General features: G+C 45.5%; 1 protein-coding gene across 1 annotated transcript in view; it reads right to left on the reverse strand.

Annotated features, from left to right (window-relative positions):
• LOC139750378 (uncharacterized) overlaps positions 1-16,865 on the reverse strand; it is a 470,005-nt gene that overhangs the window by 436,316 nt on the left and 16,824 nt on the right. The gene's annotated exons all lie outside the window — the stretch shown is intronic.

Raw genomic sequence — 16,865 nt, forward strand, 5'->3', positions numbered from 1 at the left:
GGAGGCAGGAGCAGCGCGTAGCGCTCACTGCACGTCTTGCTTCATCCTGTGTCATCTCAGCCGCAGTGCGCATTTAATAACCATCAATGATAATAATGATATTGATAATGATAATGATAATGATATTGGTAATGATAGTAATGATAATGACGATAATGATAATAATAATAATGATGATAATAATAATGATAATAGTAATAATAATAATAATAATGATAATGATGATAATAATAATGATAATAGTAATAATAATGATAATAATGATAATGATGATAATAATAATGATAATAGTAATAATAATGATATTAATGATGATAATGATAATAATAATAATAATAATGATAAATGATAATGATAACGATGATAATGCTATGGTCACTAACGAACCCGTTGTTAGCGTCGCTAGTCTATCTTCTGGCCATGGTGTCTGTTGTGAGGAATCACTGTTTCTGTTGCCTGTAAATCATGTATTATAATCTGTTGTCGCTCTCCTGTTAGGACCGACCGTCTCCCTGTTATTCCAAGACTGTCATCCGTTTCTTCCTCGCTTCTGTTTCCTGTTAGAGCCACCTGTTGGCTCTCTGTTGCTCTGTCACTCCTGAAGGACTACCGATCGCGCAAACACGCCTGAGACTTTGGCTCTGCTCCTGTGAGGTCCTGAGACTGGCTTCAGGCACTGGGAGGTGGAGCTGAGCCCTGTGGGCGGCATCTCCGACCCCTGTGGGCGGCATCCCCGACCCCTGTGTGTTGCCCCCTGTGGGTGACCGGTGCTCTGTCTAGGTTCCCTCTGGGGAGGTGTGTGTGTGTGTGTGTGTGTGTGTTCTGTAAGCCAGGGATATCGAGCCAGGCGAACAGTGTGAGCCGAGGTGGGGTGGTGGAAGTGCCGTGTGTGCCAGGCCCCCAAGGTAATGGAAGTATACGGGAACGCCTGATAATGGTAGGGGGGGGGGAAAAAGAAATGAAATCAAGAAAGACACGAAGAGGAAGAACATGAGAAGACGAGGAAGGGGAGAGAGAGAGAGAGAGAGAGAGAGAGAGAGAGAGAGAGAGTAACAGGAATCGTTGAAAAGGGGAACAGATGCTTGAAAAAAGAAAAAACAAAGGCTGGGGAGGGAACAGATGGTCGTGTTCTGGAAGCAACCAGACAGACGGAGGGAGGGAGGTGAGGCCCGTGAAGGGGCTGGGAGGCAGTCCTCGTGTGCTCCATGGAAGTCATATCTCGTGGAACTGGTAGCGGAAGGACCTTACCCCAGCAGGATGGGAACGTCTGCTTCCATGCGGCTGCAAGAATAACTCGTCTGGCAAAGCAGTTTACCCCTCTGCAGATGTAGTTTACCCTCTGCAGACGTAGTTTACCCCTCTGCAGATGTAGTTTACCCTCTGCAGATGTAGTTTACCCTCTGCAAATGTACTTCAAACCAATGCAGATGTAGTTTACCCTCTCCAGATGTAGTTTACCCTCTTCAGATGTAATTTACCCTCTGTAGATGTAATTTACCCTCTGCAGATGTAGTTTAATCCTCTCCAGATGTAGTTCACCCTCTCCAAATGTAGTTTACCCTCTCCAGATGTAGTTTACCCTCTTCAGATGTAATTTACCCTCTGTAGATGTAATTTACCCTCTGCAGATGTAGTTTAATCCTCTCCAGATGTAGTTCACCCTCTCCAGATGTAGTTTACCCTCTGTAAATGTAGTTTACTCTCTGCAGATGTAGTTTACCCACTACAGATGTAGTTTAATCCCCTGCAGATGTAGTTTACCCTCTGCAGACGTAGTTTACCCTCTGCAGATGTAGTTTACCCTGTGGAGAGTATGGTTCCCAGGCGGCTGGGAACTGATAACGACCAGCAAGGTAAAAAGATTCTCGTCCGGTCACTTCCGGCAGACTGGAGTTAGTAATGGGAGGCAGATCAGCCCAGTCGCGGGAGGATGGCGGGGAGGAGAGGGGCGCGCGGGAGGGCGTGTGGGGAGAGAGAAGGCCAGTAGGGCGCCGTTCGGTGATGGGGAGAGGGTCGGCAGGGCGCTGGAGGGAGCGGGTGGGGAGGGAGTGAGTGAGTGGCTCTGGCGGCAGTAATTAAGAGGTTCCCGCCCAGAGAAGACGTACGACGAGATTTGGCCGAGCCAGGGCTAGCTAAGCGCGTAGCGCTCACCGCAGGGAGAGAGAGAGAGAGAGAGAGAGAGAGAGAGAGAGAGAGAGAGAGAGAGAGAGAGAGAGAGAGAGAGAGAGAGAGATATGACTATTTCTGTGTTACGAGGAGAGAGTTTTTCACGCGTCTCTTAACGTTGAATATATATATATATATATATATATATATATATATATATATATATATATATATATATATATATATATATATATATATATATACAATGTTGTATGGTTGCGAGGCGTGGGCTATGGATAGAGTGGTGCGCAGGAGGATGGATGTGCTGGAAATGAGATGTTTGAGGACAATGTGTGGTGTGAGGTGGTTTGATCGAGTAAGTAACGTAAGGGTAAGAGAGATGTGTGGAAATAAAAAGAGCGTGGTTGAGAGAGCAGAAGAGGGTGTTTTGAAATGGTTTGGGCACATGGAGAGGATGAGTGAGGAAAGATTGACCAAGAGGATATATGTGTCGGAGGTGGAGGGAACGAGGAGAAGAGGGAGACCAAATTGGAGGTGGAAAGATGGAGTGAAAAAGATTTTGTGTGATCGGGGCCTGAACATGCAGGAGGGTGAAAGGAGGGCAAGAAATAGAGTGAATTGGAACGATGTGGTATACCGGGGTTGACGTGCTGTCAGTGGATTGAATCAAGGCATGTGAAGCGTCTGGGGTAAACCATGGAAAGCTGTGTAGGTATGTATATTTGCGTGTGTGGACGTATGTATATACATGTGTATGGGGGTGGGTGGGCCATTTCTTTCGTCTGTTTCCTTGCGCTACCTCGCAAACGCGGGAGACAGCGACAAAGTATAAAAAAAAAAAAAAATATATATATATATATATATATATATATATATATATATATATATATATATATATATATATATATATATATATATATATATATATATATATCATGTCTTTACTCCCATGTATGTATGGTCACACACACACACACACACACACACACACACACACACACCAGGTCCCTATGTGATCGACCGGCCCTTAGGAGAGGATGAACCAATGGGCGAACTGTGGACCGGCAGCCTCGACCACGATTCGAACCTTCGTGGGTTCGATCCCAAGCAGCCCGTGTGTGCGTTACCGTCAGTAACGCTGACCGCTACACCACGGAGGCGTGTGTGTGTGTGTGTGTTCGTGTGGGCACAGTAAGCCCTCCGCTTCAACACACAGACCGTTCGTGTTGGTTCGGAGGTGCGACAGATTAGCCCGGCAGTGTGTGTGTGTGTGTGTGTGTGAGGACAACCGTAAGCCCAGCGGGAACACCCGGGCGGTAAGGCCGCCTCCTCACACACCACACACCTCGGCGGCGCTCACACACCACACACCACACCACGGCGGCCTACACACACCACGGCAGCGCACACACACCACACACCACGGCGGCGCTCACACACGACTCACCACACCACGGCGGCCTACACACACCACGGCAGCGCACACACACCACACACCACACACCACGGCGGCGCTCACACACCACACACAACGGCGGCGCTCACACACCACACCACGGCGACGCTCACACACCACACACAACGGCGGCGCTCACACACCACACCACGGCGACGCTCACACACCACACACCACGGCGGCGCTCACACACCACACACAACGGCGGAGCTCACACACCACACACCACGGCGATGCACACAAGCAGCTCATGTCCTCTATGCTGGGTGATGCCTGCTCCATACTACAGAGCCAGGACCTCTGGATTATGAAAAGTACTCGGGATGAAAACCTGTCAATTTCTACCCCCGGCAGGAGGGCGTAAAGCACTGAGAGGTAACCTGAAGAGGAGTGCTCAAGTCGAGGTCTAAGGTCCTCACTGGCCACAGATGCTCTGGCTTGGGCTGTGGTCAGTAGATAAACACGTTTCTAATCTTACCTTCCTCGAATGACTTGCTACTGATCACCATTTTTTTTTCTTTTTCTTTTCTGTTCACAAGAAGTTACTACTTCATGGTGAGATGAAAGGGTAGAGTAAAAAGAAATTTTGAGTACTCGGGGCCTGATCATTCATGAGGGTGAAAAGCGTGCATGGGATAGAGTAAATTGGAGGGATGTGGTATACAGGGGTCGACGTGATCGGACTGAACCAGGACATGTGAAGCAGCTGGGTAAACCATGGAAAGGTCTGTGGTGCCTGGTCGTGGAGAGGGAGCTGTGATTTCAGTACATTGCACATGACAGCTAGAGAATGGATGTGGGCGAACGAGGCCTTTCTTTGTCTATTCCTGGCGCGGGAAATGGGTGAATGAACATGAAAGAAAAAGAAAAGAGTCATCACTCGAGTAATGATGTTCACATCAGGATCGACCTTATGTACTATCTTCTGCCAGGTCCCCTTCTGTCGAACACCGTCCTAGTGTTGTACGCCGAGCAGGGCTGGCTGAAGATCACCCTCCCAACCAGAACACACACACATACAGTAATCGCTCCCCAGACTACATCGCCCTCCAGGACACCCCCCTCACCTGCCGACCACGTCACCATCAACCAAACCAAGACCTTGCCTCCAACACCGTCCCACGCCCTACTCCCGCACTAGCCAGCCTAACATCTCCAGGCTGCTCAGTCCAACAGGCTTCTTGGCATCACACTAAGCTGGAAGGGGTATGAGTCTACAGGAGTTGATATGAGTTTGCATGAGCAACACAGGCAACAGAAGGCCTGTTTGGCCCACGAGTGGATTGTCTGGTAAGAAAAAAAAGAACAAGGATTTTAATTTGACAAGAAACTGTAATCCCGCTCAGTAGTTTTTCAAGCTAACACCGACTCCCCACTGCCGCACATTAACCTTCTAGTGTCTCCGTTACCGCTGTCGTTTATACAGTTTATTTCTGGCGTTTTCTCAAAGTATACCTGAGTTTATAGAATATTTGTCTAAACGACTTTTGAAGGTATTTATGGTCTTAGCATCCACTACGACTGACGGTAACTTATTCCAGTGCTCAACACACCCATAGAAAAAGAAGCTTTTCCCACGTCGGTACTACATCTTTTAGCTTTGAGTTTTATTCCATTTGTCCTGGTAACCGTAACTTCTTGTATTTGAAAAGTGCGTAAGACAAGAGAACAAATGGAAACATCTGTGAAGGGGCTAATGGGCAGGTAATAACAAGTAGTGGTGATGTGAGAAGGAGATGGCGTGAGTATTTTGAAGGTTTGTTGAATGTGTTTGATGATAGAGTGGCAGATATAGGGTGTTTTGGTCGAGGTGGTGTGCAAAGTGAGAGGGTCAGGGAGAATGATTTGGTAAACAGAGAAGAGGTAGTAAAAGCTGTGCGGAAGATGAAAGCCGGCAAGGCGGCGGGTTTGGATGGTATTGCAGTGGAATTTGTTAAAAAAGGGGGTGACTGTGTTGTTGACTGGTTGGTGAGGATATTCAGTGTATGTATGGTTCATGGTGAAGTGCCTGAGGATTGGCGGAATGCCTGCATAGTGCCATTGTACAAAGGCAAAGGGGATAAAGGTGACTGTTCAACTTACAGAGGTATAAGTTTGTTGAGTTGTCCTGGGAAATTATATGGGAGGGTATTGATAGAGAGGGTGAAGGCATGTACATAGCATCAGACTGGGGAAGAGCAGTGTGGTTTCAGAAGTGGTAGAGGATATGTGGATCAGGTGTTTGCTTTGAAGAATGTATGTGAGAAATACTTAGAAAACAGTTGGATGTGTATATAGCATTCTTGGATCTGGAGATGGCATATGATAGAGTTGATAGAGATGCTCAGTGGAAGGTATTAAGGGTGTACGGTGTGGGTGGTAAGTTGCCAGAAGCAGTGAAAAGTTTCTGTCGAGGATGTAAGGCATGTGTACGAGTAAGAAGAGAGGAAAGTGATTGGTTCTCGGTGAATGTCGGTTTGCGGCAGAGGTGCTTGATATCTCCATGGTTGTTTAATCTGTATATGGATGGGGTTGCTAGTGAGGTGAATTCAAGAGTTTTGGAGAGAGCGGCAAATATGCACTCTGTTGTGGATGAGAAGGCTTGGGAAGTGAGTCGGTTGTTGTTCGCTGATGATACAGCTCTGGTGGCTGATTCAGGTGAGAAACTGCAGAAGCTGGTGACTGAGTTTGGTAAAGTGTGTGAATACGAGCAAGATTATTAGTTTCAGTAGGGTTGAGGGACACGTTAATTGGGAGGTAAGTTTGAATGGTGAAAAACCGGAGGAAGTGAAGTGTTTTAGATATCTGGGAGTGGATTTGGCAGCGGATGGAACCATGGAAGCGGAAGTGAGCCACAGGGTGGGGGAAGAAGCGAAGGTTCTGGGAGCGTTGAAGAATGTGTGGAAGGCGAGAACGTTATCTTGAAGAGCAAAAATGGGCATGTTTGAAGGAATAATGGTTCCAACAATGTTATATGGTTGCGAGGCATGGGCTATAGATAGGGTTGTGCTGAGGAGGGTGGATATGTTGAAAATGAGATATACATGTTTGAGGTGGTTTGATCGAGTAAGTAATGAAAGGGTAAGAGAGATGTGTGGTAATAAAAACAGTGTGGTTGAGAGAGCAGAAGAGGGTGTGTTGAAATGGTTTGGTCCCATGAAGCGAATGAGTGAGGAAAGATTGACAAAGAGGATATATGTGTCGGAGGTGGAGGGAATGATGAGAAGTGGGAGACCAAATTAGAAGTGGAAGGATGGAGTGAAAAAGCTTTTGAGCGATCGGGGCCTGAACATACAGGAGGGTGAAAGGCGTGCAAGGAATAGAGTGAATTAGAACGATGTGGTATACCGAGGTCGACGTGCTGTCAGTGGATTGAACCACGGCATGTGAAGCGTCCGGGGTAAACCATGGAAAGTTTTGTGGGGCCTGGATGTGGAAAGGGAGCTGTGGTTTCGGTGCATTACACATGAGAGCTAGAGACTGAGTGTGAACGGATGTGGCCTTTGTCCTTTCCTAGCGCTACCTCGCGCGCGCGCTGGGGCAGTGGGATGCCATTTCATGTGTGCCGGGGTGGCGACGGAAATGGATGAAGGCACCTAGTATGAATATGTACATGTGTATATATGCATATGTCTGCGTATGTATATGTATGTATATATCTTGAAATGTATAGGTATGTATATGTGCGTGTGTGGACGCGTATGTGTACACATGTGTATGTAGGTGAGTTGGGCCATTCTTTCGTCTGTCTCCTTGCGCTACCTCGCTAACGCAGGAGACAGCGACTAAGTATAATAAAGAAAATAATATATATATATATATATATATATATATATATATATATATATATATATATATATATATATATATATATATATATATATATATGGGATGGCTTTGATTAGGGCCTCAATCTCCCACGCCGCCTCAGCTAACAACATGGATTTATCAGGAACTTATCTGTAATGAATCTCTTGTGCTTTTATGGGAAAATGGTCGTCGTTTTAGGCTGAGTAAACTGTGTTTCTGGTCTGCCGGAGAGCATTTGACACTTTCCCCCGAGGGAGATGGAATAAAGGGGGAGACTCTTGAGCTTCGTTTCATTCAGAGCCAAAACATCGAGGTTCCTTTCCTCAAACATACTACCTATCTCTCCTTTTTTCTTCTTGGTTACATCCACACACATTTAGACACCCTAATCTGAGTCTTCGAGGAGGATGAGCACTCCCCGCGTGACTCCTCTTCTGTTTCCCCTTTTAGAAAGTTGAAATACAAGGAGGGGAGGGTTTCTAGCCCCTCGCTTTCGAGGGATAGATCATCTTAGTAGAGGGGAACTAAGGGTGCACGTCAGAGGTGCTGTCTTACATTGGTTTGAGGTGACCAGCGGCACGCCGCAATTGTTCTCCTCAGAGACCATTGGTTCGTCATGATCAGTGTGTATGACTTGCCTGAAGGGTTTTTCCAGTGTCCTCAGTTTGTATATGACTTGCCAGAAGGGTTGTGGACACTGTCCTGAGTTTGTTTGCTGATGATACCAAGGTCATGAAGGATGTAAGAAGATGAAGAGGTCTGCATCAACTTACAAAGGGACTTAAAAACTCAAGCATTGGTCTGATACATGGCTGATGAAATGAACAAAATAAATGCAAAGATAATGAAGATGGGACACAGTGAAAGAGGACTCGATACGATAAAGCTGGAATCTGCTTCCGTTAAGGACCTAGAACTTGACATTATACCTAGCTTGCCTCAAGATCCCCAGTTCAGGATGATAGTAATGGAGACAAAATGTTTTAAACTGTTCACATTCTGTGTTAGATTCAGACTAGGTTACACGTCTCAAAGTTTGGTCATTGTATTCAAGGAAGCACAAAGAACTCATAGACAAGGTCCAGGGAAAGGCTACGGAGATAGCTCTAGATGTGAGGGAGAGTGAGAGGTCGGAGACCACAAATGTGGCCACCATGGAAGAGAGAAGAATACAAGGTGACTTGATCACAACTCTTAAGATTTTTAGTCCGGTATGATGGCGTCAGCAGTGAACAGGTCCTCAAGAGATGACAAGATAGGACAGCCAAAGAACATAGCAAGAAATTAAGCTGGAAGCCCGCTGGAAAATATCTAAGATAACATTTCTGTTATGTAAAAGTTGTGGACGAATGGAAGGAAGTGAATGAAGGAACTGTGAGGTCAGACGGTATACAGAAGCTGATAAAGCTACCGTATGATGATAGTGGAGAAAATTCAAGATAAGGGACCCCGTGGAGTGGAGTGCTGCACTCCAGTAACGTACAAATAGGTAATTAATGATAAGTGATTAGAAAGTCGGCAGCCACCGAGGTGCTACCCCCTGGGCATCATGAGGAGGATGTATCAGCACCACAGTGGCTTTTAAGTTCCCCTCCCAAGCTGAAGTTGCTGACCGACCACGAAAAAAGATACACATCTGATGGGAGGACTAGGGTGCCCCTCGCCCAGTCTCTTCCATGACCTTCGTCGTGTCCTCTTGTCTTACTGTGTCAAGTCTGGTGCTAACTGATCAAGAAATGTGAAGAACACCTACACACACACACACACACACACACACACACACACACACACACACACAGAGGAGTCAAAAGATGGTACACCTATGCTTGCTCGTCTATTCCGTTTCTGTTTAAAAACCAGAACTTTCCCATCTTGGAGACAGTGTTGATACATTCCCTCCCTAAGAAGGGTGACCGTTCTCACCCCTCTAACTATCGTGTGTTGCTTTGACATCTACCATTTCCAAAGTTTTTGAATCCATCCTTAACTCCCATATACTCAGAAGTCTTGAATTTCACGGTCTTCTCTCTGATCACCAGTATGGCTTCCGTAAAGCGAGATCCACCGGTGATATTCTTTCCTATCTTACTAATGTCTGGTCATCATCCCTGAAAGATTTTGAGGAGTCATGTGTAGTTACCTTTCACAAATCCAAAGCTTTTGACAGGGTGTGGCATCGGGGTCTCATCTCTAGGCTCCCCTCTTTCGGCTTCCTTCACTTTGCTCCTTCATATCTAGCTTCCTCTCTGGCCGATCTATCTCCGTGGTTGTCGATGGATCAGCCTCTCCCTTTTGTCCATCAAGACTGGTGTTTCTCAAGGCTCCGTCCTGTCCCCTACACACTCTTTTTCTTTTTAACAACGATTTCATTTCTATCACAAATAACCAAATTTACTCATACGCTAATGACTCAACAATGCATTCCTACACATTCTTCATTTTTACTCCCTCTTTTCTCACCCGATATACACCTCGTCTTGACACAACTTCCTCAATAAAGATAGACTTGGACAGGATATCTCAGTCGAGAAAACGAAATCTGGTTTCGTTTAATACCTCCGAAACCCAGTTGGGTAGACCAACTGTATCAAAAATTTCTCAAAACATTCTTCTCGCCTTAACTCAAGTGAACATACTTGATATTACTATAGCATCCTCACTATCTCGGAAACCACAGTTGCTCCGTTTATACAAAGGAGGAAACCACAGTTGCTCCGTTTATACAAAGGATTGATCCGTCCTTGTATGGAGTACTGCCCTCATATCTGAGGTGGTTCTAACTATGCATCCTTACCTGACAGAGTTGAGTCGACAGCGGTCCGGCTTATAAACTTTCCCTGGCTAACATCAAAATCAGAGCCCTTGCCCTACTTTTCCTCTTCTATAAGCATTACTTTGCTTTTAGCTCCCGAGCTGGCTGCTTGTGTGCCCCCCACCACTAGCTAGACCACGCAATACTTGGCAAACTGTAGCGTCACATGATTACTGTGTAGCCATCGGCAACTCAAGGGTAGGCCGATTTGATAACTGTTTCTTTCCCTACATCTCGAAGCTTTGGAACTCTCTACCTTCTCATGGCTTTCCCAGTAACTATGACCTGGCACATTTTAAAGGACAGGCTTTTCGCTTCCTCTAAAATTAGCAAATACTTGCCTTTGCCTCTTCTTTTCCCCTGCTATTAACCTCTTTATATTTCAGTTTAGGCCGGACCATAATGTGGACATTTGTTCGTGACTGGACGTAAAGAGAAAACATTAAGATTAACAAACGAAGCAACATTAGTACAAACTCTTTCCTCGTAACTCACAGTTGTGTAGTAATCATACACACCGCCCTTTGCTGACTATGAGTTTGAGGGTTCACATGGGCACGAATCCTGGGAGCGACAATCGGCCCACACCCATCCTAGGTGTTCTTCCTCTCCTCTAGGCTGATCGATTGATGGGTGCCTGGCTCAGGCTTTGTGTGTGTGTGTGTGTGTGTGTGTGTGTGTGAAAACTCTCTCCCCGTAACGCAAAAGAAATTGGTAATCACAAATAGTAATCATATAGAGACGTATGCGTTCTTGACTATATAGATAGGATAGACTCGCTTCCAAGCCCTCTCATCCGCTACAGACTGCATACTTACCTCTCTCTCCAAAACTCCTGCATTTATCTCCCTAACAACCCCATCCATAAACAGATTAAACAGCCATGGAGACATCATGCACCCCTACCGCAAACCGACATTCACTGAAAACCAACAAGCTCAGTGAAGTGCACCATAGTCAAACTGAACACATAAGGGTGAAAATGCAGATCTTTCAAAGGAACAAAAAACGTCAAGAGGGGTTAATTAGTTCTGAAATGACTCGACCAATAAATGAGCTTAACCGAATTATGAAGGGCGATTAAAGTAGGAGGTGGAGAGATAAAGATTAGTGAGGCTTTTGGATAAGTTAATGACCACATCTCATTAAAATTAGAAAGACAATGGAACGAGAAAATAGAGACAGTAGCTATAGACGATATGTTTCAGAGTTTGAAGGAACGAAAATCATTTGAAAAATGTAGACAAGATAGACAGTAAGGACTGGTAATGGCTATAGTCAAATATGGTCTTATAGCAGCTTATTTACCCTAAAGAAGTCAGGTTGGTTTTTACTAAGAAACGTCAAAAGAAAAAGAGAGAAAAAATGCTGAACGAAAACAGACAAGAAATGAAAGAGAGGACATCATACGACTGACCAGCCCCCACCATCAGCAGTGGCAGGCCAGGTGCACTAGAGGGCTGACCAGCCACCACCATCACCAGTGGCAGGCCAGGTACACTAGAGGGCTGACCAGCCCCCACCATCACCAGTGGCAGGCCAGGTACACTAGAGGGCTGACCAGCCACCACCATCACCAGTGGCAGGCCAGGTACACTAGAGGGCTGACCAGCCACCACCATCACCAGTGGCAGGCCAGGTACACTAGAGGGCTGACCAGCCACCACCATCACCAGTGGCAGGCCAGGTACACTAGAGGGATGACCAGCCCCCACCATCCCCGGTGGCAGGCCAGGTACATTAGAGGGCTTACCAGCCCCCACCATCACCAGTGGCAGGCCAGATTACACTGCCCTCCACTACAGCAGGTCTGCAAGTACTGAGTACAGGTGTAGACGGAGCTGTGGTTACCAGAGAGAAGCTGGAGTGATAAAGGCACGGACAGGTAAACCCCCCAGTGAGTGAAGCCAATGGGACAAGACGTATCGATGTAGAATCATAAAAATCTCATCCAACCTTTCCAGGAGGATACATGACGGAGAGGAGGAGGAGGTCCAACCTTTCCAGGAGGATACATGACGGAGAGGAGGAGGAGGTCGGACACGACACAAGAGAAGAGAAAGTCTCGAGAAATACTGATGGATGATCCATCTCGACGATACATAATAAGAAGAGTAACTATTGGAAAAACTTATATGATGGATGAGTTACCTCTGGGTGCCAAGGATTCGATACTCGGTCCTCCAGCGTGACAGACTGGGGCACGCTAACTATTGATCAAGCTGGCGACCAAAGCTTTTCATCTGGGATCAACCAATAGGGCATGAGATCCCCGTGGACCCCCGGGTCACGTGATGTGACCAGAGGGAGGATCTCCTGGACCATTGATTGGTATAGGATCAAAAGCTTTTGTCGCCTTCCTCGTGGCCCAATGGCTAACGCACCGTATCGGCTTCCCACGCGCGAGGACGGGGTTTCGAATCCTCGTTACCCAGAGGTAAGTCTTGATCACCTATTCCCTGTGTCCGGTCCAGGTTAAATACATATTAGTGTTTCAGTGGTGATGCTTCTCCAGGCCCCCGAAGCATACAACGGAACCACAATAATAAATGAATGGAAGGTACGAAGCACACTCATAATGGCACACGAAACAGCCAAATATATACGTATAACATAAAGTTTTAATGATGAGAGATTTGCATGTTAACGAAAGATGATTAGCATCTCTTAACGTCCACTTGAGGAATAAGAGTCATGGAGATACACGTCCACAGTGTGTGTGTGGAGGAAATCCCTTGTATATGACATTACTGTATATACATGTGTATGTGTGTGTGTGTATTTATTTATTTATTCATTTATTTATTTATTCATTAATCAAACTTTGTCTCTGTCTTCCGCGTTAGCGGGGTAGCGAAGGAAACAGACGAAAGAATGGCCCAACCCACCCACATACACATGTATATACATACACGTCCACACACGCAAATATACATACCTATACATTTCAACGTATACATGTATATACATACACAGACATACACATATATACACATGTAAATAATCCACACTTGCTGCCTTCATTAATTCTCGTCGCCACCCCGCCACACATGAAATAACAACCCCCATCCCCCGCATGTGCGCGAGGTAGCACTAGGAAAAGACAACAAAGGCCACATTCGTGCACACTCAGTCTCTAGCTATCATGAATAATGCACCGAAACCACAGCTCCCTTTCCACATACAGGCCCGCAAAACTTTCCATGGTGTACCCCAGACGCTTCACATGCTCTGGTTCAAACCAATGACAGCACGTCCACCTCGGTATACCACATTATTCCAATTCACTCTATTCCTTGCACGACTTTCACCCTCCTGCATGTTCAGGCCCCGATCGCTCAAAATCTTTTTCACTCCACCTCCAATTTGGTCTCCCACTTCTCCTCGTTCCCTCCACCTCTGACACATATATTCTTTTTGTCAATCTTTCCTCACTCATTCTCTCCAAGTGACCAAACCATTTCAAAACACCCTCTTCTGCTCTCTCAACCACACTCTTTTACCACATCTCTCTCTTACCCTTACATTACTTACTAGATCAAACTACCTCACACCACATATTGTCCTCAAACATCTCATTTCCAACACATCCACCCTCCTCCGCACAACTCTACATAGCTATAGCCCACACCTCGCAACCATATACCATTGTTGGAACCACTATTCCTTCAAACATAGCCATTTTTGCTTTCCGAGATAATGTTCTCGCCTTCCACACATTTTTCAACGCTCCCAGAACTTTCGCCCCCTCCCTCACCCTGTGACTCACTTCTGCTTCCATGGTTCCATCTGCTGCCAAATCCACTCCCAGATCTCTAAAACACTTCACTTTCTCCAGTTTTTCTCCATTCAAACTTACCTTCCAATTGACTTGTCCCTCAACCCTACTGTACCTTATAACCTTGCTCTTATTCACATTTACTCTCAGCTTTCTTCTTTCGCACACTTTACCAGTCACCAGCTTTTACAGTTTCTCACCCGAATCAGCCACCAGCGCTGTATCATCAGCGAATAACAACTAACTCACTTCCCAAGCCCTCTCATCCACAGCAGACTGCATACTTGCCCCTTTCTCCAAAACTCTTGCATTTACCTCCCTAACAACCCCATCCATAAACAAATTAAACAACCATTGAGACATCACGCACACCTCCCTCAAATCGACATTCACTGAGAACCAATCACTTTCCTCTCTTCCTACTCGTACACATGCCTTGCATCCTAGATAAAAACTTTTCACTGCTTCAAGCAACTTGCCTCCCACACCGTATATACTTAATACCATCTACAGAGCATCTCTATCAACTCTATCATATGCCTTCTCCAGATCCATAAATGCTATATACAAATTCATTTGCTTTTCTAAGTATTTCTCATATACATTCTTCAAAGCAAACACCTGATCCACACATCCTCTATCACTTCTGAAACCACACTGCCCTTCCCCAGTCTGATGCTATGTACATGCTTTCACCCTCTTAATCAATACTCTCCCATACAATTTCCCAGGAATACTCAACCACCTTCTACCTCTGTAATTTGAGCACTCACCTTTATCCCCTTTGCCTTTGTTCAGTGGCACTAGGCATGCATTCCGTCAATTCTCAGGCACCTCACCGTTAGTCATACATACATTAAATATCCTTACCAACCAGTCAACAACACAGTCACCCCCTTTTTCAATAAATTCCACTGCAATACCATCCAAACCCGCTGCCTTGCCGGCTTACATCTTCCGCAAAACTTTTACTACCTCTTCTCTGTGTACCAAATCATTCTCCCTAACCCTCTCACTTCGCACATTACCTCGACCAAAACACCCTATATCTGCCACTCTATCGTCTAACACATTCAACAAACCTTCAAAATACCCACTCCATCTCCTTCTCACATCACCACTACTTATCATTACCTCCCCATTTGCCCCTTCACCGATGTTCCCCTTTGTTCTCTTGTCTTATGCACGTTATTTACCTCCTTCCAAAACATATATTTATTCTCCCTAAAATTTAATGATACTCTCTCACACCAACTCTCATTTGCCCCTTTTTCACCTCTTGCACCTTTCTCTTGACCTCCTGCCTCTTTCTCTTATACATCTCCCAGTCATTTGCACTATTTCCCTGCAAAACTTGTCCAAATGCCTCTCTCTTCTCTTTCACTAATGATCTTACTTATTCATCCCACCACTCACTACCCTTTCTAATCTGCCCACCTCCCACCCTTCTCATGCCACAGGCATCACTGTTTCCCTAAATACATCCCATTCCTCACCCACTACCCTTACGTCCTTTGTTCTCACCCTTTTCCATTCTGTACTCAGCTCTCCTGGTACTTCCTCACGCAAGTCTCCTTCCCAAGCTCACTTACTCTCATCACTCTCTTCACCCTAACATTCTCTCATTTTTTCTGAAAACCTCTACAAATCTTCACCTTTGCCTCCACAAGATAATGATCAGACATCCCTCCAGTTGCACCTCTCAGCACAATAACATCCAAAAGTCTCTCTTTCGCGCGCCTATCAATTAACACACAATCCAATAACGCTCTCTGGCCATCTCTCCTACTTACATACGTATACTTATGTATATCTCTCTTTTTAAACCAGGTATTCTCGATCACCAGTCCTTTTTCAGCACACAGATCAACAAGCTCTTCACCATTTTCATTTACAACTCTGAACACCCCATGTACACCAGTCATTCCCTCAACTGCCACATTACTCACCTTTGCATTCAAATCACCCATCCATATAACCCGGTTTCGTGCATCAAAACTACTAACACATTCACTCAGCTGCTCCCAAAACACTAGCCTCTCATGATTTTTCTTCTCATGCCCAGGTGCATAGGCACCAATAATCACCCATCTCTCTCCATCCACTTTCAGTTCTTCCCATATTAATCTAGAGTTTACTTTCTTACACTCTATCACATACTTCCACAACTCATGTGTCAGTAGTGCTACTCTCTCCCTTGCTCTTGGTCTCTCACCAACCCCTGACTTCACTCCCAAAACATTCCCAAACCACTCTTCCCCTTTACCCTTGAGCTTCGTTTCACTCAAAGCCAAAACATGCATGTTCCTTTCCTCAAACATATTACCTATCTCTCCTTTTTTCTCATCTTGGTTACATCCACACACATTTAGACACCCCAGTCTGAGCCTTCGAGGAGGATGAGCAATCCTCGCGTGACATCTTCTGTTTCCCCTTTTAGAAAGTTAAAATACAAGGAGGGGAGGGTTTCTAGCCCCATGCTCCCGTCCACTTTAGTCGCCTTCTACGAAACGTGAGGAATGCGTGGGAAGTATTCATTCTCCCCTCTCCTCAGGGAAATGAAACAAGAAGTTACCAAGTGCACTTTCGTGTAATGATCACATCATCAGTGGAGATTCAAGAAAAGAATATAACAGTCACTTGATATACGATACTTCACTTACAGATGGTGATGATTTAGCGTATGACTACTGACCACATGCTTAAAGACAAACGTATGAGGTAGAGCAAAAAGGAATGTAAACAAAGAGAAAAGTTCCAGTTATGCTAACTGTATAGAGCTCCATAGTTTGAATGGGAACAGAACCAAGACATGGAACATCATTCCCGAAATATTGATCATTGTGACGGTAGCTTCTGTGACGGGGTCAGTACTTGGGTACCAGTGGCAGTGAGTAGAGAAG

This window comes from Panulirus ornatus, chromosome 9 (assembly GCF_036320965.1).
Source record: "Panulirus ornatus isolate Po-2019 chromosome 9, ASM3632096v1, whole genome shotgun sequence".
Classification (NCBI taxonomy): Eukaryota; Metazoa; Arthropoda; class Malacostraca; order Decapoda; family Palinuridae; genus Panulirus; species Panulirus ornatus.